This window comes from Convolutriloba macropyga, chromosome 14 (genome assembly GCF_964194025.1).
Source record: "Convolutriloba macropyga chromosome 14, txConMacr16.3, whole genome shotgun sequence".
In the NCBI taxonomy this organism is placed as follows: Eukaryota; Metazoa; Xenacoelomorpha; order Acoela; family Convolutidae; genus Convolutriloba; species Convolutriloba macropyga.
In genome coordinates, this window is record NC_134481.1 from 17,610,768 (window position 1) to 17,634,846 (window position 24,079).

At 36.9% G+C, this 24,079-nt stretch overlaps 3 protein-coding genes across 5 annotated transcripts in view; all 3 read left to right on the plus strand.

The window, feature by feature from the left end:
* Nucleotides 1–24,079, plus strand: part of LOC142353108 (MAP kinase-activated protein kinase 2-like) — a 256,806-nt gene that overhangs the window by 201,022 nt on the left and 31,705 nt on the right. The window lies entirely within an intron of this gene.
* The window catches only part of LOC142353110 (uncharacterized), a 576,000-nt gene continuing 561,949 nt past the window's right edge, over nt 10,029–24,079 (plus strand). The window contains exon 1 of the mRNA XM_075405316.1: nt 10,029–10,045. The gene's annotated coding sequence lies outside the window, so the exon portion shown is untranslated. The remainder of the gene's footprint in view (nt 10,046–24,079) is intronic.
* Nucleotides 10,031–24,079, plus strand: part of LOC142353113 (uncharacterized) — a 70,839-nt gene continuing 56,790 nt past the window's right edge. For both annotated transcript variants that reach the window (XM_075405320.1, XM_075405321.1), the window contains exon 1: nt 10,031–10,046. The gene's annotated coding sequence lies outside the window, so the exon portion shown is untranslated. The remainder of the gene's footprint in view (nt 10,047–24,079) is intronic.

Genomic DNA, 24,079 nt, shown 5'->3' on the forward strand with positions numbered 1-24,079 from the left:
GAATACCTATACCACCATATTTAAGCTCCTAATCTTCACATGTTTTAAGGCCTCTTAAATATACATCAAAACCTTTTGATTCGCATGTATTTTGAAAAAGGTCAATGACCGAAAACTTGACCTTGCCAAAAAGTAAATGACCGAAAAGTTACCTATGCCCTAAAGGTCAATGACTGAATGTAAAAATGGTTCTTTGTTCGAATAGCTGCCTATGACCGAAAAGCTGTCATCTATCTATATCTATATATTAATTCAGTGTCTATATAAAAGGCACCATGTTTAAGCTCCTAATCTTTACATGTTTTAACAGCCCCTAAACATGCTTTTCGGTAAAAAGTGACTGGCAACAGTCGGATTCAAACCGGGGTCCGTTAGTTAAGAGGCAGAAGCGCAATGAGTTGAGCTAAGAAACAGATGAGCCTCGTATTTATCGGGATTTTTGTCCATTAACGTTGCATCCGTTTCCACTTTCTCCAATTCCCTCCTTTTTTCACAATTTTTTGCTCCATGCCTTTCTCCTGTCACTATCTATCTTCTATCAATCTACATATTAAAAATAATTCGAATACCTATACCACCATGTTTAAGCTCCTAATCTTCACATGTTTTACGGCCTCTTAAATATACATCAAAGCGTTCTGATTCGCATGTATTTTGAAAAAGATCAGTGACTGAAAACTTGACCTTGCCAAAAAGTAAATGACCGAAAAGTTACCTATGCCGTAAAGGTCAGTGACTGAATACTGAATGTAAAAATGGTTCTTTGTTCGAAAAGCTGCCTATGACCGAAAAGCTGTCATCTATATCTATATATTAATTCAGTGTCGACATAAAAGGCACCATGTTTAAGCTCCTAATCTTTACATGTTTTAACAGCCCCTAAACATGCTTTTCGGTAAAAAGTGACTGGCAACAGTCGGATTCAAACCGGGGTCCGTTAGTTAAGAGGCAGAAGCGCAATGAGTTGAGCTAAGAAACAGATGAGCCTCGTATTTATCGGGATTTTTGTCCATTAACGTCGCATCCGTTTCTACTTTCTCCAATTCCCTCCTTTTTCACAATTTTTTGTGCTCCATGCCTTTCTGTCACTATCTATCTTGTATTAATCTAAATATTAAAAATAATTCGAATACCTATACCACCATATTTAAGCTCCTAATCTTCACATGTTTTAAGGCCTCTTAAATATACATCAAAACCTTTTGATTCGCATGTATTTTGAAAAAGGTCAATGACCGAAAACTTGACCTTGCCAAAAAGTAAATGACCGAAAAGTTACCTATGCCCTAAAGGTCAATGACTGAATGTAAAAATGGTTCTTTGTTCGAAAAGCTGCCTATGACCGAAAAGCTGTCATCTATCTATATCTATATATTAATTCAGTGTCTATATAAAAGGCACCATGTTTAAGCTCCTAATCTTTACATGTTTTAACAGCCCCTAAACATGCTTTTCGGTAAAAAGTGACTGGCAACAGTCGGATTCAAACCGGGGTCCGTTAGTTAAGAGGCAGAAGCGCAATGAGTTGATCTAAGAAACAGATGAGCCTCGTATTTATCGGGATTTTTGTCCATTAACGTTGCATCCGTTTCCACTTTCTCCAATTCCCTCCTTTTTTTACAATTTTTTGTGATCCATGACTTTCTCCTGTCACTATCTATCTTCTATCAATCTACATATTAAAAATAATTCGAATACCTATACCACCATGTTTAAGCTCCTAATCTTCACATGTTTTACGGCCTCTTAAATATACATCAAAGCGTTCTGATTCGCATGTATTTTGAAAAAGATCAGTGACTGAAAACTTGACCTTGCCAAAAAGTAAATGACCGAAAAGTTACCTATGCCGTAAAGGTCAGTGACTGAATACTGAATGTAAAAATGGTTCTTTGTTCGAAAAGCTGCCTATGACCAAAAAGCTGTCATCTATATCTATATATTAATTCAGTGTCGACATAAAAGGCACCATGTTTAAGCTCCTAATCTTTACATGTTTTAACAGCCCCTAAACATGCTTTTCGGTAAAAAGTGACTGGCAACAGTCGGATTCAAACCGGGGTCCGTTAGTTAAGAGGCAGAAGCGCAATGAGTTGAGCTAAGAAACAGATGAGCCTCGTATTTATCGGGATTTTTGTCCATTAACGTCGCATCCGTTTCTACTTTCTCCAATTCCCTCCTTTTTTCACAATTTTTTGTGCTCCATGCCTTTCTGTCACTATCTATCTTGTATTAATCTAAATATTAAAAATAATTTTAATACCTATACCACCATATTTAAGCTCCTAATCTTCACATGTTTTAAGGCCTCTTAAATATACATCAAAACCTTTTGATTCGCATGTATTTTGAAAAAGGTCAATGACCGAAAACTTGACCTTGCCAAAAAGTAAATGACCGAAAAGTTACCTATGCCCTAAAGGTCAATGACTGAATGTAAAAATGGTTCTTTGTTCGAATAGCTGCCTATGACCGAAAAGCTGTCATCTATCTATATCTATATATTAATTCAGTGTCTATATAAAAGGCACCATGTTTAAGCTCCTAATCTTTACATGTTTTAACAGCCCCTAAACATGCTTTTCGGTAAAAAGTGACTGGCAACAGTCGGATTCAAACCGGGGTCCGTTAGTTAAGAGGCAGAAGCGCAATGAGTTGAGCTAAGAAACAGATGAGCCTCGTATTTATCGGGATTTTTGTCCATTAACGTTGCATCCGTTTCCACTTTCTCCAATTCCCTCCTTTTTTCACAATTTTTTGTGATCCATGACTTTCTCCTGTCACTATCTATCTTCTATCAATCTACATATTAAAAATAATTCGAATACCTATACCACCATGTTTAAGCTCCTAATCTTCACATGTTTTACGGCCTCTTAAATATACATCAAAGCGTTCTGATTCGCATGTATTTTGAAAAAGATCAGTGACTGAAAACTTGACCTTGCCAAAAAGTAAATGACCGAAAAGTTACCTATGCCGTAAAGGTCAGTGACTGAATACTGAATGTAAAAATGGTTCTTTGTTCGAAAAGCTGCCTATGACCGAAAAGCTGTCATCTATATCTATATATTAATTCAGTGTCGACATAAAAGGCACCATGTTTAAGCTCCTAATCTTTACATGTTTTAACAGCCCCTAAACATGCTTTTCGGTAAAAAGTGACTGGCAACAGTCGGATTCAAACCGGGGTCCGTTAGTTAAGAGGCAGAAGCGCAATGAGTTGAGCTAAGAAACAGATGAGCCTCGTATTTATCGGGATTTTTGTCCATTAACGTCGCATCCGTTTCTACTTTCTCCAATTCCCTCCTTTTTTCACAATTTTTTGTGCTCCATGCCTTTCTGTCACTATCTATCTTGTATTAATCTAAATATTAAAAATAATTCGAATACCTATACCACCATATTTAAGCTCCTAATCTTCACATGTTTTAAGGCCTCTTAAATATACATCAAAACCTTTTGATTCGCATGTATTTTGAAAAAGGTCAATGACCGAAAACTTGACCTTGCCAAAAAGTAAATGACCGAAAAGTTACCTATGCCCTAAAGGTCAATGACTGAATGTAAAAATGGTTCTTTGTTCGAATAGCTGCCTATGACCGAAAAGATGTCATCTATCTATATCTATATATTAATTCAGTGTCTATATAAAAGGCACCATGTTTAAGCTCCTAATCTTTACATGTTTTAACAGCCCCTAAACATGCTTTTCGGTAAAAAGTGACTGGCAACAGTCGGATTCAAACCGGGGTCCGTTAGTTAAGAGGCAGAAGCGCAATGAGTTGAGCTAAGAAACAGATGAGCCTCGTATTTATCGGGATTTTTGTCCATTAACGTTGCATCCGTTTCCACTTTCTCCAATTCCCTCCTTTTTTCACAATTTTTTGTGATCCATGACTTTCTCCTGTCACTATCTATCTTCTATCAATCTACATATTAAAAATAATTCGAATACCTATACCACCATGTTTAAGCTCCTAATCTTCACATGTTTTACGGCCTCTTAAATATACATCAAAGCGTTCTGATTCGCATGTATTTTGAAAAAGATCAGTGACTGAAAACTTGACCTTGCCAAAAAGTAAATGACCGAAAAGTTACCTATGCCGTAAAGGTCAGTGACTGAATACTGAATGTATAAATGGTTCTTTGTTCGAAAAGCTGTCTATGACCGAAAAGCTGTCATCTATATCTATATATTAATTCAGTGTCGACATAAAAGGCACCATGTTTAAGCTCCTAATCTTTACATGTTTTAACAGCCCCTAAGCATGCTTTTCGGCAAATAACGACTGGCAACAGTCGGATTCGAACCGGGGTCTGTGAGTTAAGAGGCAAAAGCGCAATGAGTTGAGCTAAGAAACAGATGAGCCGAGTATTTATCGGGATTTTTGTCCATTAACGTCGCATCCGTTTCTACTTTCTCCAATTCCCTCCTTTTTTCACAAATTTTTGCTCCATGCCTTTCTCCTGTCTCTATCTATCTTCTATCAATCTACATATTAAAAATAATTCGAATACCTATACCACCATGTTTAAGCTCCTAATCTTTACATGTTTTAACAGCCCCTAAACATGCTTTTCGGCAAAAAGCGACTGGCAACAGTCGGATTCGAACTGGTGTCCGTGAGTTAAGAGGCAGAAGCGCAATGAGTTGAGCTAAGAAACAGATGAGCCGCGTCTTTATCGGGATTTTTGTCCATTAACGTCGCATCCGTTTCCTCTTTCTCCAATTCCCTCCTTTTTTCACAATTTTTTGAGCTCCATGCCTTTCTGTCACTATCTATCTTGTATTAATCTAAATATTAAAAATAATTCGAATACCTATACCACCATAATTAAGCCCCTAACCTTCGCATGTTTTAAGGCCTCTTAAATATACATCAAAGCCTTTTGATTCGCATGTATTTTGAAAAAGATCAGTGACTGAAAACTTGACCTTGCCAAAAAGTAAATGACCGAAAAGTTACCTATGCCGTAAAGGTCAGTGACTGAATACTGAATGTAAAAATGGTTCTTTGTTCGAAAAGCTGCCTATGACCGAAAAGCTGTCATCTATATCTATATATTAATTCAGTGTCGACATAAAAGGCACCATGTTTAAGCTCCTAATCTTTACATGTTTTAACAGCCCCTAAGCATGCTTTTCGGCAAATAACGACTGGCAACAGTCGTTTTCGAACCGGGGTCTGTCAGTTAAGAGGCAAAAGCGCAATGAGTTGAGCTAAGAAACAGATGAGCCAAGTATTTATCGGGATTTTTGTCCATTAACGTCTCATCCGTTTCTACTTTCTCCAATTCCCTCCTTTTTTCACAATTTTTTGAGCTCCATGCCTTTCTGTCACTATTAATCTTGTATTAATCTAAATATTAAAAATAATTAGAATACCTATACCACCATATTTAAGCCCCTAACCTTCGCATGTTTTAAGGCCTCTTAAATATACATCAAAGCCTTTTGATTCGCATGTATTTTGAAAAAGGTCAATGACCGAAAACTTGACCTTGCCAAAAAGTAAATGACCGAAAAGTTGCCTATGCCCTAAAGGTCAATGACTGAATACTGAATGTAAAAATGGTTCATTGTTCGAAAAGCTGCCTATGACCGAAAAGCTGTCATCTATATCTATATATTAATTCTGTGTCGACGTATAAGGCACCATGTTTAAGATCCTAATCTTTACATGTTTTAACAGCCCCTAAACATGCTTTTCGGCAAAAAGCGACTGGCAACAGTCGGATTCGAACTGGTGTCCGTGAGTTAAGAGGCAGAAGCGCAATGAGTTGAGCTAAGAAACAGATGAGCCGCGTCTTTATCGGGATTTTTGTCCATTAACGTCGCATCCGTTTCCTCTTTCTCCAATTCCCTCCTTTTTTCACAATTTTTTGCTCCATGCCTTTCTCCTGTCACTATCTATCTTCTATCAATCTACATATTAAAAATAATTCGAATACCTATACCACCATGTTTAAGCTCCTAATCTTTACATGTTTTAACAGCCCCTAAACAAGCTTTTCGGCAAAAAGCGACTGGCAACAGTCGGATTCGAACCGGGGTCTGTGAGTTAAGAGGCAGAAGCGCAATGAGTTGAGCTAAGAAACAGATGAGCCGCGTCTTTATCGGGATTTTTGTCCATTAACGTCGCATCCGTTTCCTCTTTCTCCAATTCCCTCCTTTTTTCACAAATTTTTGCTCCATGCCTTTCTCCTGTCTCTATCTATCTTCTATCAATCTACATATTAAAAATAATTCGAATACCTATACCACCATGTTTAAGCTCCTAATCTTTACATGTTTTAACAGCCCCTAAACATGCTTTTCGGCAAAAAGCGACTGGCAACAGTCGGATTCGAACTGGTGTCCGTGAGTTAAGAGGCAGAAGCGCAATGAGTTGAGCTAAGAAACAGATGAGCCGCGTCTTTATCGGGATTTTTGTCCATTAACGTCGCATCCGTTTCCTCTTTCTCCAATTCCCTCCTTTTTTCACAATTTTTTGCTCCATGCCTTTCTCCTGTCACTATCTATCTTCTATCAATCTACGTATTAAAAATAATTCGAATACCTATGCCACCATGTTTAAGCACCTAATCTTTACATGTTTTAACAGCCCCTAAACATGCTTTTCGGCAAAAAGCGTCTGGCAACAGTCGGATTCGAACCGGGGTCTGTGAGTTAAGAGGCAGAAGCGCAATGAGTTGAGCTAAGAAACAGATGAGCCGCGTATTTATCGGGATTTTGTCCATTAACGTCGCATCCGTTTCTACTTTCTCCAATTCCCTCCTTTTTTCACAATTTTTTGTGCTCCATGCCTTTCTCCTGTCACTATCTATCTTCTATCAATCTACATATTAAAAATAATTCGAATACCTTTACCACCATGTTTAAGCTCCTAATCTTCACATGTTTTACGGCCTCTTAAATTTACATCGAAGCGTTCTGATTCGCATGTATTTTCAAAAAGGTCAATGACTGAAAACTTGACCTTGCCAAAAAGTAAATGACCGAAAAGTTACCTATGCCGTAAAGGTCAGTGACTGAATACTGAATGTAAAAATGGTTCATTTTTGGAAAAGCTGCCTATGACCGAAAAGCTGTCATTGTCAAGAAGTCAGTGACCGAAAAGTATTTTATGCAATAAAGGTCAATGAATGGATAGCCGCGGATGTTTTTAATCGGAACTTTTTACGCTGAATGTTTGCGTGACCAATTTTTGAACAATCTTTTGCTTCTTTTGTTTTCAGTTTTGCTTGATCTCAGTCTCATAAAAGTTTTGAACAACTGAAGTTTAATTAACTGAATCTTTTGTTGCGTGTTTGTTGTTTTTTCAAAAGTTGGGCTGTGAAGAATTTGGTCTATATTTCTTTTTTTACTTTTGAAGGAAGATCTTTTCTCTTCCGTTTCCTTCTTTGCTCCTTTTTCTTTTTATTTTCTTCATTTGTTTTGTTTTTGGTTATATTTCTTCTTCTCTGTCTCTTCTGCTGTTTATCTTTCCTTTCACTTTCTTTTCTCTTTCTTTGTTCCTTTCTTTATCTCTCTTTCTCTTTTGCTTTTCTCTCTCTTCTGTCGTTCTGCTTTTTTTGTGTCTTTTTCTGTACTTATCTGCGTTTTATTCTTTCTTTTCTCCTTTTAGTTTCTTCATGGTTTTTCTCTTTTTCGTTCCTCTCTTTAGCTTGTTGTTCTTTCCTTTTGCCTTTCTATTTCTTTTCTGTCCTACTGTACTCTTTCTTCTCTGCTTTTCTTCTCTCTTTGTTTTCTCTTTTCTTTTGTTTTCTGCCTTTTTTCTCATCCATTCTCCTGTTTCTTCCTGTTTAGCTTCTCTCTTTATTGTCTCCTCCTTTTGTTCCTGTTTAGCTTCTCTCTTTATTGTCTCGCTCACTTTTCTGTCTTTCTTTTCTCTTGCTTTTCTGTCTTTTCTGTCTTTGGTTTTTCTTTTCTCTCATTTCTTTCTGATAGTATTTTCTGCCTCTTTTCGTTTGTTTTTCTTTTCTGTCTCTCTCGTTCTCTTTTTTTCTGTTCTTTCTGCTTTCTTCTCTCTTTTTTGCTTTCTGTCGTTTTCCTATTTCTTCTCTGTATTTCATTTCTCTTTTCTCTATTGCTTTTGTCTGTTTTTTTTTTCTGTTTTTTCCTGCCTTTATTTGTTTTCATTCGCTTTCTCTTTCGTTCATCTGTCGTTTCTCTTTATTTTCTCGTTCTTTTCTCTTTCCTTTCTGTTTTTTATTTTTTCTACCCCTCTTTTGTGTTTTTTCTGTCTTTCTTTTCTCTCTTGATTTCTTTTTCTTTTATCTTGCGTTTCTCTTTCCTGTCTTTCAATTCTGTCTCTTTTCTCTCTTTCTTTTACCTCTTTCCTTTCTGTTCTTTTTTTCCTTTCTTTTCTCATTTGTTTCTTTCTGCTCCCTCTTTCTCTTCTTTCTCTCCTTTCTACTTTTTTCTCTCTCTCTCCTGTTTTTGTCTCTTACTTCTCTCTTGCTTTTCTTTTTTCTTGCTTTTCTGTCTTTTGTCTGTTTCTTTTCTGTCTTTCGTTTCTCGATTTATTTTCTCTCTTTTGTTTGTCTTTCTTTTCTCTTTCTTTTCTGTCCTTTTTTCTTTTCCCTCCTTTCTCTCTTGCTCTTTTTTTTCGTTTGTTTTTCTTTCTCTTTTTCATTTGTCTTTTTTTGACTTTTTCCTCTTTCGTCCACCCGTCTTTTCTCTCTATTTTGTCTTTTTTTTCGGTCTTTTTTTCTCTCGTTTTATCTTGCTTTTCTCTCTTTCTCTTCCTTTCTTTTCTCTCTTTTTCTTCTTTTCTGTTTTGCTGCCCTTTTTCTTTTTGTCTTTCCTTTGTCTTCTGTCTCGTTTCGCCCTTTCGTTTCTTTCTTTTCTCATTCCTTTCTGTCTTTGTTTTCTTTTTTCTGTTTTCTCTCCCTCCATATCTTGTTTCTTCTCTTTTTTAAGCTCCTTAAAAATGCAGCCTAACGTATTACATGCGTTACGCTACGACACCATGTAGAATTTCGTTATCTGTACAAGTCTTAGCGCTCCCTAATTATAAGGGCCAGCAAAGCCGAAAAAAATTGAACACAAAATTGCTGGGACATGGAGTTATTATACTAAACCAAACACATCGGTAATGTAACGTAATACCTATGGCTGTTGAACGAGGGGCATGTGTTCCAGCCCGAGGTAGTAGAAAAAAATGAATTTCAAACTTCTATTTTTCAAATGATCTTGTTATACTTTTGCGGGCCTGCTAGTTTCATTTGATGTTTCAAATATAATCCAACAAAATTACCGATCAAAAAAGACGCTTCACCAGTACTCCTCTTCGAGTCGTCAAAATGAGAAAGTTGGAAAACAGCAAGAACGAAATGCACGCATAACTTCTCATATATGAATTCAAATTCAGTTCACGGCGGTTTATCAATTCGCGTCAGTACATCATTAAGCAGATTTCCGAATTCAAAACAGTCTGTCAATCTCTTAACTGTTAATGCCCTTGTTCCAGCCAAAAACCTCATCAGGAAGCTGCTAGTTGTGAACCCTGAAGAACGAATGTGTATCGCTGAAGTGCTACAGAGTCCATGGCTGAGAAACTTTGACTTGGTGCCAAACTCGCCATTAAACTCTGCAGGGCATCAGAACTTGTCGAGCTTGAACTGGACTGTCATCATGGTGTGTGATTACATTTAAATTACTTTACATGGATCTGTATCCTTTTCCCGGTGAACAAAATTGTCGTTTTCAAATGGTGGTTTCTCTGACCAAACAAAAGCAGCGTTCTTATGGTCTGATAATGGTGCGCATATATTAAGAAGTGTAGCTATTACATTTCGTTTATACCGTAAATAGAGTATAAGGTTATCAATTATGGAGGTTCACAATCTAATCGGGGATTTTTTTTTTGGGTCTAGTTATAGCTGCGAAGCTGTAAGCTGAGCGGAGCTATGTTGCGGTGCTCTTGGTTTTTTTTACAATTCAGAGAATTTGAATTATATTGGGGAGCTGTCTTTAAATATCTGTTCAAACATTTTCATGCCTAATTTGCCTAATTGTGATAAACTTATTAAATAGTTTTAGAGATGAGCCAGCGAGGCATGGGAGATCTGATGGAAAAGTTGCATGAGAGTGATGGTCTCGACGAAAAATCTAAAGAAATTTTGAAAATTCTAATTACAGAAAATGCCGCGAAAAATGCACGAATTGCGCAATTAGAATCAGAGGTGACGCAAATTAAAATCAAAGTGAATCAACTTAAGAGATATCAATCCAAAGATTGTTTAATATTTCGAAATCTGCCATTTAGTACAAGTGGTACTCATCTATCAGATGTTATTTGCCTAATCCAGAACGTTCGGAATGTGAACATTGAACCGAGTGACATTAAAGCTTGCCATCCACTGGGTAGAAGATCGCCGTTCAATCCACCCCCAATAATCGCAAAATTCTTGTATTTTGAGCAAAAGGAGAGAATATGGACAAGGAAGGGTTTTCTCCGAAATTTTCAAAATCCAAATCATGGAAAACCAGTGTATATCCACGAAAGGTTGAGCAAATACGATCTGGCATTGAAAGAGGACGCTGAAGCCAAACAATTGAAAGTGACCACTAAGAACTCGGCACCACTTGTTCAAATCCAGTCCGAAGGGATGACTCGTTATCTTGAACTTAATTCGACCGAAGATATTGCTGAGTTACAGCCGATTGCCAAGAAAATGGATCAAGTATTGAACACATTTTCAATGAATGCCCACTCAAGTCAAAGACAAGCAAGCCGTAAGGATACGAATTCAATGCAAATAAATGCAAACAATTGCAACACGCCTGTTCCAAATTTATTAAAACCACCAAATTTCACGCCTGGAACACCATTGTCAACTAAGTTGCCTTCTCTCAAACGTGTGGCGAATCCGTTGAAGAAAATGAGTATAGAAATCTTCTGGAGGAGCTTAAAAGTAGGAGAGCAAATAAAGACGAAATGCTGGACTTTGTTATGGGTCTCATAAGTGATTCACCAAATGCCAAAGAGACTTTTCTGGTAAGTATTGAGGAGCAGCCATTTTGGATTGAAGGGGACAGCGAAGACTATGTCACCTAAAAATTCAGCCAATGGTTCAATCAAACCTACCAAAAATGTATCTGCATCAAATTCCTGTAAAATTTTACATTTCAACACCAGATCCATTAAAAAACATTATGAAGAATTAGGGGCACTGATCTCTTGTTTTCAGTCTTCACCTTCCATAATTTGTTTAACAGAATCCTGGGTAACAAATGTAGATGATCCAATTTTATTCAACGTAACTAACTATAATACTTGCTTGTCAAAATCAAGGGTTGGCAGTGGTGGTGGTATTATGATCCAAATAAGAGACGAAGTAAGCTTGGTCGAAGAGCTGAATTGTGATTTAGATGAAAGTGTTTTAGCTCATTTAACAATTGGAGATTTAAAGATCGCTTTGTTAGTAGTGTACAACCCTCCAAGAGCAAACAAGCAAAATTTTATCTTTGAACTAGATAATACATTAGAAAACCTTAGCGATAGTTATTACAGAATAATTGTCTGTGGAGACTTCAACATAAACGTACTAGATACTAATCGATTGACGTCGACATATCTATCAACATTCAGATCAAATGGTTTTAAACTAAGTTTTCTTGAACCAACCCGCATCAGCCAAAATACTGAAACTTGTTTGGATCATTTTTTCGTGAAAAACTTGAAAGGTTCAAAAAGCTTTTGTAATGGAGAATCAAAGTTATTGTGATCATCTCCCCACAGTGCTGCAAATTGAAACCAATAATGGAATTAGTTTCTCGCAAACTCGCTTTCGTGATACCAGTTTTTTAAAATCCTCTAAGAAAATGGCTCTTTTTATTGAAACTCTTTCTGAGTCACTAGCCACAATAAAATACCAAGAAGTAGACGATGTTGACAATGCTTTTGAGAAGTTTGAAATTGCATCTAATCAAGTTTTTGAAGTGTTTGCTCCTTATCGAATTCCTAATGGAAATAGGACTGGAAAGCCAATTTGGTTTGATAAAACATTGAAAAATTTGATTTGCAAAAGAAATCAGTTGCACAAGTCGTGGAAAAAGGACAAAAAGAACCGCGGCAAATTAGACAAATTTAAAGGGCTACGTACTAAAGTAGAGAAAACAATCAAAGCAAAAAAACATTACTATGAACAAATATTCTTGAAATGTATCGGAGACTCTAAGCAAGTTTACAAATTTATAAATGAGCTCAAGGGCGTTACTTCGAAAAACACTAACATTCCTTCGTTGTCGAAAATTGGTAAAAGAGTTGAAGATCACTTAGCAATTGCAAATGAGCTGAACAATTTTTCGTAAATATAGGGCCAGATCTCAAAGATGCAATTCCAAAAGAGGTCTTTGTCAGACCCCAGGTTAATAGTTCAGAGTATGTGGCTTTATCAAACTAATTGCGACGAAAGCATTGAAATCATTAACGACCTAAAAGAGAAATCATCTTCAGGAATTGTTATCAGTACTATTTTGATTAAGGAAACAAAATCCGTTACATGCAAGCATCTTGTTTGTCTTATAGACACCTCTTTTAAATTTGGTAAATTCCCAATTATATTAAAACGGGCAAAAATTGTGCCACTGCATAAGGTGGGAGCAAAAGACGACGTAAACAACTACAGACCAATTTCACTGCTCATTGTATGGAGTAAGATATTTGAACGTATCATGTATAATCGAATTTATACATACTTCGAAACATTCGATTTAGTTAACCCTAATCAGTGCGGTTTTCGAAAAAAAACATAGCACAATTGATGCGATTGCAAAGTTGACCGAAACAATTCGAGAAAACAGCAATTTGGAAGTTTTACCTTTTTTGTTGACTTAAAAAAAAGCCTTTGATACGATTGACCACGAAATATTGTTAATAAAACTTGAATTATATGGCATAAGAGGCGTTTGCCTTAATTGGATTAAAGATTTTTTATCACAAAGACAGCAATGTGTTTCGGTCATTAATTGTAACTCCTATTGGAGGAAATTAAATTGTGGAGTTCCACAAGGCTCAATTCTTGGCCCACTTTTTTTCTTGATTTACATAATTGACCTTCCAGACGTATGTCAATTCTGCAAAATTGTTCTCTTTGCAGACGATACAAACCTCATAGCAGGAAATATTGATTTTGATTCAATACAAAAAGACTTAGTTAATACAGAGAAATGGCTCAATGCGAATAGGCTGTCACTAAACGCTAAGAAAAGTTGTCAAATGAGTATTAAAATAGGTAACAGTGCCTCTAATTCCAATAGGCTGTGTGATTTTAAATTGAATTCTGTTAGTTTACCTGAATCAGAAAGCTGCAAATATCTTGGAGTACATATAGATAAAAAACTTAAGTTCACAACGCACATTGATGAGGTAAAAAAGAAATTGTCTGTTTAATGCGGAATTGTGTCAAAGTTAAGGCGTTATATTTCAAAAAGTGTTTTATTGCAATACTATTCATCAAATATTAAACCAATAATTCAATACGGCATTTTGGTATATGGATGTGTTAATTACAGCACCCTTGAAACCCTAGTTTTGTTGCAAAAGAAAATTGTTAGACTAATTTTGTTCCTGAGGTACACAGAAAATGTCGCCCATCTTTTTGAGAAATATAAAATCTTAACTGCTCACGAATTGCATGTATACGAGTTATTAAAATTTCTGATAAAATCAGTGAATAAAATGCATACTGACACATATCTCAATGATTTGTTTTTCTGTGAATCCCGATCAACCCATTTAACAAGAAGTTCAATGAAATAGTTGTTAAAAATACCAAGATGTAAACGAAAACATGAACAGAATTTAGTGAGATTTAGAGGTGCCAAGCTGTTTAATCTTTTAATGGAAAGCAATGTTCTACCGCCGAATTTTGATCAGCTTTCTGGTTTCTCCTATGTCAATTTGGTGCACAAAATTAGGGATAACTTCATTTTATCAAATATTCTGTTAACAAAAACTGTTTTCTGTTAATCAATTTCCCATGTTCACATTTTGAATTTTTTTAATAATGGAAAAAAACCATCACAGAACGCTTTAACGTGCTGTGGCCGGGGTTCACTGAAGGGGTTAAAAATTTGGTCAGAAGTTGAAAATTCCTTCAACTTTGTCGAGAATTTTGGCTTTTAACTTGTGGTTCTCTGCTATTTTTTTGGTTTTATTTTTATTTTCTGAATTTTACATCTCTTGACAGGGCAATGTCCAGTGATCCTGTAGGGTCCCTTAATTGCCCTCTCTGAGTGTTTTGAAATTTTCTGTGTAGCCCAATGATAACTTGAAGCTTTCTGATGTTATGTAAATTTTTAATTTTGATGTTCATTTATACTCAGAGGAATAAACACACTCTCTCTCTCTCTCTCTCTCTCTCTCTCTCTCTCTCTCTCTCTCTCTCTCTCTCTCATGGTTTTTGAAGTCAAATTGGAGTAGTGATTTTGGTCACGCCGAAACAGGAAATGGAGCGAAAAGCGAGTGGTTTTGCGGCGTAAAATTTTTTTGCTCTAAATTTAAAGTAGAGTGAGAAAACGGTGTTTGAACAAAAGTTCGCTTTCTCGCTAGTGGTTTTTTGTTCACATGCGGCAATTTCACTTTGATTTTTACTCTTTCGATCGGATTTTTGTAAATGGTTTTCCCAATCCATTCTTAGTCCATTCTTCGCCTACTTTTTTGTTTGAACCAAATTTCCATTTACCGCTAGTTGTTTTTTTGTTCACGTGGCATTTTGACATTGATTTTCTGTTTTTTTATTCTTTTGAATTGATTTTTTTTACAAATGGTCTTCCCAATTCACTCATAGTCCGTTCTAGGTCTCGTTTTTTTGTTGAGTCAATGAAAATTCTTTGAATTGTACGTCAGGCCTTGTCGTGCTATGTTTTTTGTTTCCTCGTCTGACGCTCTTTATTTTTTTTTAAACATTTGTTCACACAGCAAAGCTGCAAAAGTCAAATTTTTGGAATGACTTTTTCCTCTCACTAACAGCGTTTATGCGCGTGATGTCATTTCTCATTCCCTCTCTCGCAAAGGTTTTAAGGTAATATGCGTGATTAGATTTTGATCATAAGGATTTACCTCACGCAATAATATTTTGCTCTTTTAGACTTTTTGACTTTTGTACTTTAAAAACTAAGTTTGATTTGAATTAGTTTAAGGTCAAAGCAACTTTTGTTTAATTTAGATCTGTATCGGTTTCTATCTCCATTATACTGCACGCAAGTCTATTCTTTCGCAACTATTCCGGCAATCTGCCGGCTAGGTTTTTTGTAAAACAATTTCTGTGCCATAAATTGTACGAGTGCAATTTTCTGGAGTGAAATCAACAGATTTGATCTCAGTTTAGAATAAATTTGTGGTTATTACGCTTCTATAAAAGCTATAATGGTCTTTAATGGTAGCTGTTCAGTGCACTTACACTAAGTTCGTATTAACTATGTCCAATCGATGTATATTTTTACAAAGACATATGCTCGCGCTTGAGATCGTTTTGCTTAGCGCTAGTCATTTCTCCACTACGGATGTACGGAGCAAAAAGTTAATTAAAAGTTTATTCTTTATATAGAAAATTTTAGATCCTATGCCAGTAATTGTCAATACAAAATTTTCGATAAAACAAGCAATCGAATATTTACGCCCAATACGTGTTAAACGGTGGCTCTAAATCAAATGTCATTTCAAGGTTGCTCTGCTGTTTGCTGGTAATTTTATTGATACCTCAACAATCAATTAGGACATTTTTGCGAACTTGTTGTTGAGATATCATTTTTTCTCTATTTTAGATGGTAAACAAATTTGATCCATTTATTTATGTTGATTTTCTCAATTCGTCAATAAAAAGTTGCATGGACCTATAAACAGAACAGATTGCTTTTTGATTGCATGCAAAGCGGAAATACAGTTAGTTGGATCCAGAACGTGCCGCAGAAAATGTGTGTAATGTTCAAAACTTCCAATTCAAAACGCATTGTAGCATGTCTAGTTAAATATTGCGGTGTTTTCTGTTCCAAAAATGAAGATTCCCATGAAAAAGGATTTTGTGAATTTTCTTTGTCGATAATGGTAAACTAAACAATGAGGATCTTAAGAATTGCGAAGCTACAAGCTTTTGTGAAAACTAAATCTTTCAATTGCTCTCGAACCAAGTTTGAAGCAATTTTTATAGTCGTGTTTTTCGTGCAAAATTTTGGTAAACCCTTTTTATTCTAAAACTTTTTTCTCTTATCGAATTAATTGCTCAAACGAGCTTTGTAGCATTTATATTAGTCCAATTTCAAGGTGTGAAGGGTGGATGTTAGTCTTAAAATTTGACCCCCCTCTGTCAATCCCCTCCCCCTCCAGCACTCCGCGCATACCCACCTGATGCATCCCTAAGCCTCTGCTGGCTACTATCGAAGCCCACCGCTCGCCATTTGTTTGAGATCAGTTTTCCCGACGTCAGTCGGCTATGTTGAGAGTTTTTTAGTGACTTTCAATTTTGACTTGTCGTGTTTCTTTGCAATCGAGGAGTTTTTGCCAAGTATTGTAATAGATGCTATCTTTTTGTATGATGTGTTCACACATCCATCGCTTTGAGTTTTTAAGCCGGGATTTACAGCTAAAGACTAGTGAGCACTAAATTGCGTTAGCCTAAGCTCTAATTGGAAAATCTTAGATGCCTAGTGTGCTAAAGCTGCTGGGAAAGCTTATATTCAAGGTCAAAGTTTCGAAGTTTTTGGGCTCGAAATTGTACTTTTCTTAAAGGTCTTTTACGCTGGGTATATATCTTTTCATGGTTATCTTTTTGAGGTTCAGGTATTGGTACTGCCAACTTAAACCCAAAAAATTGTAAGTACTTAGCAATAGTCACCCCCACTCACAACTTCGTCCACCCTACTCTATTTGTTGGTTTGGGCCCCCTCTCGTCTCCAGCGCTCCTAGCCCTACACCATACTCCGCTCACCCTCCACTCAGTCTCAATGCTAGCATCTGAGCGTTGCGCACCAGCTGCGTAATGCGAAAGTCAACCGCTTGCCTGTCGTTTGAGAGCATTTGGCCCGACGCGAGTCGGTTATGCTTAGCGATTTGGGCTAAATTATCCCAGTTTTAATCTTTGTTTATGTTTCTCACTCGTTTGTCGCCCCGAATAGCTACTAATCCTCAAATATGTGGTTCTGTAGATTTGGTATGAAAGAATTCTTTGAAGACATAAATTTGGCAAAGGTATTAAAGTTTTCATTAAATTTTGATTTGAAGTTTTCGTCATATTTTTAATCTTTTTCTGATTTCATGTATTTGAGATCAAGTCGACAATAAATGGATTAAATTTCAACTATTTACTATCACAAATTTAAAGTTTTTTTGATAAAAATTGATTTTTTTTTAAAAAATTTTGTTAGGTTTCTCCAGCCTCAGACGCCAAGGAACCTCCTCTATAGTTTGGTTATAGGTAACTGCATAGTTTATAGATCTAATAGAATGTTTTTCAAGATTTTATCGTCACGAATTTTAGCATTTTTTGACAAAACTTTTCAATTTTTCGGGTTTAATTTATTTTTCGGTTTTTAAGCCTTATGAGTCAGAAAACCTCCTTTAGGGTTTGACAATAAGTTACTGGAAATTTATGTTTAGCTAAGGAATAGGTTTCAACTTTTTAATTAACGAATTTTATTATTTTTTGATAAAACTTGAAATTTAGGTTTTTAATCCTTATGAGTCAGAAAACCTCCTTTAGGGTTTGACAATAAGTTACTGGAAATTTATGTTTAGCTAAGGAATAGGTTTCAACTTTTTAATTAACGAATTTTAGCATTTTTTGATAAAACTTGAAATTTAGGTTTTTAATCCTTATGGGTCAGAAAACCTCCTTTAGGGTTTGACAATAAATTACTGGAAATTTATGTTTAGCCATGGAATAGTTTTCAACTTTTTAATTAACAAATTTCAGCAATTTTTGATAAAACTTGAAATTTCTCAAATTTTTATTTTTTTTAGGTTTCTCCAGCCTCAAGATAAGAATTTTCCCCAGGGTTCAATAATAGCTAACTTCATAGTTTTGTGATGTAATGGAATGTTTTCAAGACTTTAGTATAACGAATTTACGCAAATTTTAAAAAATATAAATATTTGCAACTAAGTTTTTTTGAGTATTTTCGAATAATCACAAACAGGGCTAGAGAAATAGAAGTTGCACAGTCGAATCTCATCATGGAAATTAGTCATAGCTCTCTCTCTCTCTCTCTTTCTGTGTGTGTGTGTCTCTCTCCGTTGGGGTTTCTTTCCTCTTCACGTTTTTTATCTCTCCTTAACTCCTTTGCCGCAATTGATCCCCACGTCCCTTATCAGCCCCCCCTGCCTCGATCTCCACGTCTGCACATCTCTCAGGCCGTAAGGGCCCCGTGCAGCCAAAGATCACCTCCCACCGTTGCCTCCCCCCCCCCCAATGTTGCCCCCCCCTCCCCCGCTGCGGTGCACACCCCCACCCCGCTGCTCTCACCTCACGCCCCTTCAATTAAGCTAAAGCTAGCCTCACTAAAACGTGGCTAGCTACTGATGGAGCCAGTCGGTCTGTTGAGAGCAATTCGGCCGACGTTAGTCGGTGACGTTTACAGTTTTGGTTTTAGTACTGCCTTTTTGACGAATTCTTTCAAATTGGCTGATACTTCGCCCGCCGTTGCTTGCCCATTTTTTTGCTAGCAGTTTTTTCCTTCATGACAAGTTCGCCCTTCTGGCTCACTTATTTCTGTGATACAATATTGTGTAATCAACACATTTATCCGACAAGCAACTGCTTTTTAGTTGCTGTCCTGTTACGTTTTTTTTTCGTCGTTTTCCCTATTTATTACGAGGATTTGATTTTCCGCCATGAAGTTGAAATGCAATTTTTTCTCTTGCTGAGCTTCCGTGCATGCTGTTTTTAATACTCTATTTTTATAAGATTTTTAGCCAGTCTTGTGATGATTTATTGATCATATATGACACCTCGCTCAAGAAATTGACTTCTGCACGCATTAAATGTAATTAGAGATTGTATAAACTTTTTACCTAGGAATATCAACAATCATTATTCAAACAGCCAGAATATAGTTTCCATAGATTTACGGAGAGATTAATAACGATCTTTGTTTTTTTTTGTTTTGAGAAAACTTGGAATTACATAATGTTTTGACGTTTTTAAGTTTTAGCTGCTCTATTTAAGTTACTCTCATGCACAGTTTAATGCAATTTTTTGGGTTCTCTTTGTCTGTATTTGAGTTTTTTTTTACCGATTTGACCTTTCGTCGAAAGACGACAGACAAACTTCTAAAGGCCGAGAGAATTACGTTTGCTTTCTTCTAGAGTTCTACTAGTTGAATCTAGTTCTAATTGAATCTTATTTTTTCTAGACGATTCATCGAAATGCTAAGTTGCTGTTATTGTAATCGCTCTCAAACGAAGTTTGTAGCACTTAGATTAGTCCTGTCGGTTTTTTATGCGATTGATTGCTTGACCCAATTTTGTTCTAATCCATTTGACTTTTTTCCTCAAAATTGGGATAAACAGGTAGTGCCCAGCGGGATTTACGAGCGGGCACTCGTAGAGCCTTTCAGCTCACTAGTCTCCAAGTATGTGGTTCACAGAAACTGTTTTGGAGACTTATACTTATGGTGTGAAGGGCGGTTCCGAGAAGTTAACCCCACCCCACACACACACATACACACACGCCCACCTCCCCCTTCCCCCCACACGCACACATCCCACATCAGCCCCCCTCACTTCAGCCCACTCCTCCCCAATCCCCACCCTAAAGCCAAAAACCCGGTCCAGTGCAGCCAAAAACCGCCCTCCTACCGTTGGCCCTCCGCAATGTTGCGCCCCCTCATCCCCCCGTTGCGCTCTCCTCACGCTCCTTTAAATAAGCTAAAGATATCCTCACTGAACCGTGGCTAGCTACTGACAAAGGTAATCGCTCGCCGGTCGTTTGAGAGCAATTCGCCCGACGTTAGTCGGTTATGTTTTCATGGTGTAAAAGGTTATCGAATTAATTGCTCAAGCGAGGTTTGTAGCATTTATATTAGTCCAACTGCCAACTTAAACTCAAAAAATTGTAAGTAGTTAGCAATAGTCACCCCCAGTCACAACCCCGTCAACCCTACTCTAATTGTTGGTTTGGGCCCCCTCTCGCCTCCAGCACTCCTAGCCCTACACCATACTCCGCTCACCTTCCACTCAGTCACAATGCTAGCATCTGAGCGTTGCGCACCAGCTGCGTTATGCGAAAGTCAACCGCTTGCCTGTCGTTTGAGAGCATTTGGCCCGACGCGAGTCGGTTATGCTTAGCGATTTGGGCTAAATTTTCCGTTTTAATCTTTGCCTATTTTTCTCACTCATTTGTTGCCCCGGATAGCTACTATTCTTCAAATATGTGGTTCTGTAGATTTGGTATGAAAGAATTTTTTGAAAACATAAATTTGGCAAAGGTATTAAAGTTTCCATTAAATTTTGATTTAAAGTTTTTATCATAATTTCTAACTTTTTCTGATTTCATATGTTTTTGAGATCAAGTCGACAATAAATGGATTTAATTTAAACTATTTACTATCACAAATTTAAACAATTGTTTGATAAAAATTGATTTTTTTTCATTTATAAAATTTTGTTAGGTTTCTCCAGCCTCAGAAGCCAAGGAACCTCCTCTATAGTTTGGTTATAGGTAACTGCATAGTTTATAGATCTAATAGAATGTTTTTCAAGATTTTATCGTCACGAATTTTAGCATTTTTTGACAAAACTTTTCAATTTTTCGGGTTTAATTTATTTTTCGGTTTTTAAGCCTTATGAGTCAGAAAACCTCCTTTAGGGTTTGACAATAAGTTACTGGAAATTTATGTTTAGCTAAGGAATAGGTTTCAACTTTTTAATTAACGAATTTTAGCATTTTTTGATAAAACTTGAAATTTAGGTTTTTAATCCTTATGGGTCAGAAAACCTCCTTTAGGGTTTGACAATAAGTTACTGCAAATTTATGTTTAGCCATGGAATAGTTTTCAACTTTTTAATTAACAAATTTCAGCAATTTTTGATAAAACTTGAAATTTCTCAAATTTTTTATTTTTTTTTTAGGTTTCTCCAGCCTCAAGATAAGAATTTTCCCCCAGGGTTCAATAATAGCTAACTTCATAGTTTTGTGTTATAATGGAATGTTTTTCAAGATTTTAGTATAACGAATTTACGCAAATTTTAAAAAGTATAAATATTTGCAACTAAGTTTTTTTTGAGTATTTTCGAATAATCACAAACAGGGCTAGAGAAATAGAAGTTGCCCAGTCGAATCTCATCATGGAAAATAGTCATAGCTCTCTCTCTCTCTCTCTGTGTGTGTGTGTGTGTGTGTGTGTGTGTCTCTGTCCGTTGGGGTTTCTTTCCTCTTGTTCACGTTTTTTATCTCTCCTTAACTCTTTTGCCGCACGTCAGCTGCTGTTTTGTGGCGTGATGTCATATTCTATTACCCTCATTAACGCTGAATTATAGTAGAAATGTTTTATGACGAACGATTGGAACTAGCACTTTTACGAGATCATTGTTAATTGCTCTCAAACGAAGGTTATAGAAACTTAATTAATCCTGTTGGTCTTTTATGCAATTTTTCGCTTGACTGATTTCTTTAGAAGCGGGACAAAGAGGTAGAGCCCGGTGGGTATTAAGATCTCTTAGAGGCTTTAGCTCACTAGTCTCTAGGTATGCAATTCACGGAAACTGTTTTGGAGACTTGCTTTTATAGTGTGAAGAGCGCTTCTTAGAAATTGATCCCCACGTCCCTTATCAGCCCCCCCTGCCTCGATCCCCACGTCTGCACATCTCTCAGGCCGTAAGGGCCCCGTGCAGCCAAAGATCACCTCCCACCGTTGCCTCCCCCCCCCCCAATGTTGCCCCCCCTCCCCCGCTGCGGTGCACACCCCCACCCCGCTGCTCTCACCTCACGCCCCTTCAATTAAGCTAAAGCTAGCCTCACTAAAACGTGGCTAGCTACTGATGGAGCCAGTCGGTCTGTTGAGAGCAATTCGGCCGACGTTAGTCGGTGACGTTTACAGTTTTGGTTTTAGTACTGCCTTTTTGACGAATTCTTTCAAATTGGCTGATACTTCGCCCGCCGTTGCTTGCCCATTTTTTTGCTAGCAGTTTTTTCCTTCATGACAAGTTCGCCCTTCTGGCTCACTTATTTCTGTGATACAATATTGTGTAATCAACACATTTATCCGACAAGCAACTGCTTTTTAGTTGCTGTCCTGTTACGTTTTTTTTCGTCGTTTTCCCTATTTATTACGAGGATTTGATTTTCCGCCATGAAGTTGAAATGCAATTTTTTCTCTTGCTGAGCTTCCGTGCATGCTGTTTTTAATACTCTATTTTTATAAGATTTTTAGCCAGTCTTGTGATGATTTATTGATCATATATGACACCTCGCTCAAGAAATTGACTTCTGCACGCATTAAATGTAATTAGAGATTGTATAAACTTTTTACCTAGGAATATCAACAATCATTATTCAAACAGCCAGAATATAGTTTCCATAGATTTACGGAGAGATTAATAACGATCTTTGTTTTTTTTGTTTTGAGAAAACTTGGAATTACATAATGTTTTGACGTTTTTAAGTTTTAGCTGCTCTATTTAAGTTACTCTCATGCACAGTTTAATGCAATTTTTTGGGTTCTCTTTGTCTGTATTTGAGTTTTTTTTACCGATTTGACCTTTCGTCGAAAGACGACAGACAAACTTCTAAAGGCCGAGAGAATTACGTTTGCTTTCTTCTAGAGTTCTACTAGTTGAATCTAGTTCTAATTGAATCTTATTTTTTCTAGACGATTCATCGAAATGCTAAGTTGCTGTTATTGTAATCGCTCTCAAACGAAGTTTGTAGCACTTAGATTAGTCCTGTCGGTTTTTTATGCGATTGATTGCTTGACCCAATTTTGTTCTAATCCATTTGACTTTTTTCCTCAAAAACGGGATAAACAGGTAGCGCCCAGCGGGCATTACGAGCGGGCACTCGTAGAGTTTTTCAGCTCACTAGTCTCCAAGTATGTGATTCACAGAAACTGTTTTGGAGACTTATACTTATGGTAAGAAGGGCGGTTCCGAGAAGTTGACACGCCCACCTCCCTCCCCCCCCCCCCCCTCACGCACACATCCCACATCAGCCCCCCCCCCTCACTTCACCCCATTCCTCCCCAATCCCCACCCTGCAGCCAAAAACCCGGCCCAGTGCAACCAAAAACCGCCCTCCCACCGTTGGCCCCCCGATATGTTGCGCCACCTCATCCCCCCCCCGTTGCGCTCTCCTCACGCTCCTTTAAATAAGCTAAAGACATCCTCACTGAACCGTGGCTGACAAAGATAATCGCTCGCCGGTCGTTTGAGAGCAATTCGCCCGACGTTAGTCGGCTATGTTTTCATGGTGTAAAAGGTTACTTTTGTAGCTATCGCACACCCACCGTTTCTGTACCCCAAATTATCGGAAGTTTTTGTTATCATACGTAGTTAGGATTAAATTAAGCATGTTCAATAATTGAAGTTTGTGTGAATTTTGAAATTTGTTAGAATTATAGTGAAGCAAAAGCAATTTTTTTTGACGTCTGACCGTTTTTTATGACAATTTTAGTTCAACTCGCCAGACGTAATTAAATGCGATTGTATACAATTCAAAGTAGTATACATTGTATAATATCTTTTAGACTGTATCTGTGAAGCATGGCTTGAAAAGGAACGTTTTGTCTCAAGCGATATAAAGAATTTACTTTTAGAAAAATTAATACGCACGAGAATTGAATTAAGATAGTCAATCAAAGTTGACAGAGAAGAATTTTGTGGAGAAGAAGTTTTTCATGACAGCAAAATCATTTGTTTTGATTGTTATTTATTCTCTGACTTTCACATTTTGTTCATAATTATAAAACTGATTTGTTTTGTACATTTGTTTTGTGTGGGTTTGTTTAGAACGCCATCGCACACCCACCGACTGACGTGTTCAGAACCCAACAGAAAATCCTACTGAGACCTGCCTCGATGAATCCGCTATTCTTGAAACGCATCAGGAACCAATTCCAGAGCCAGGCGAA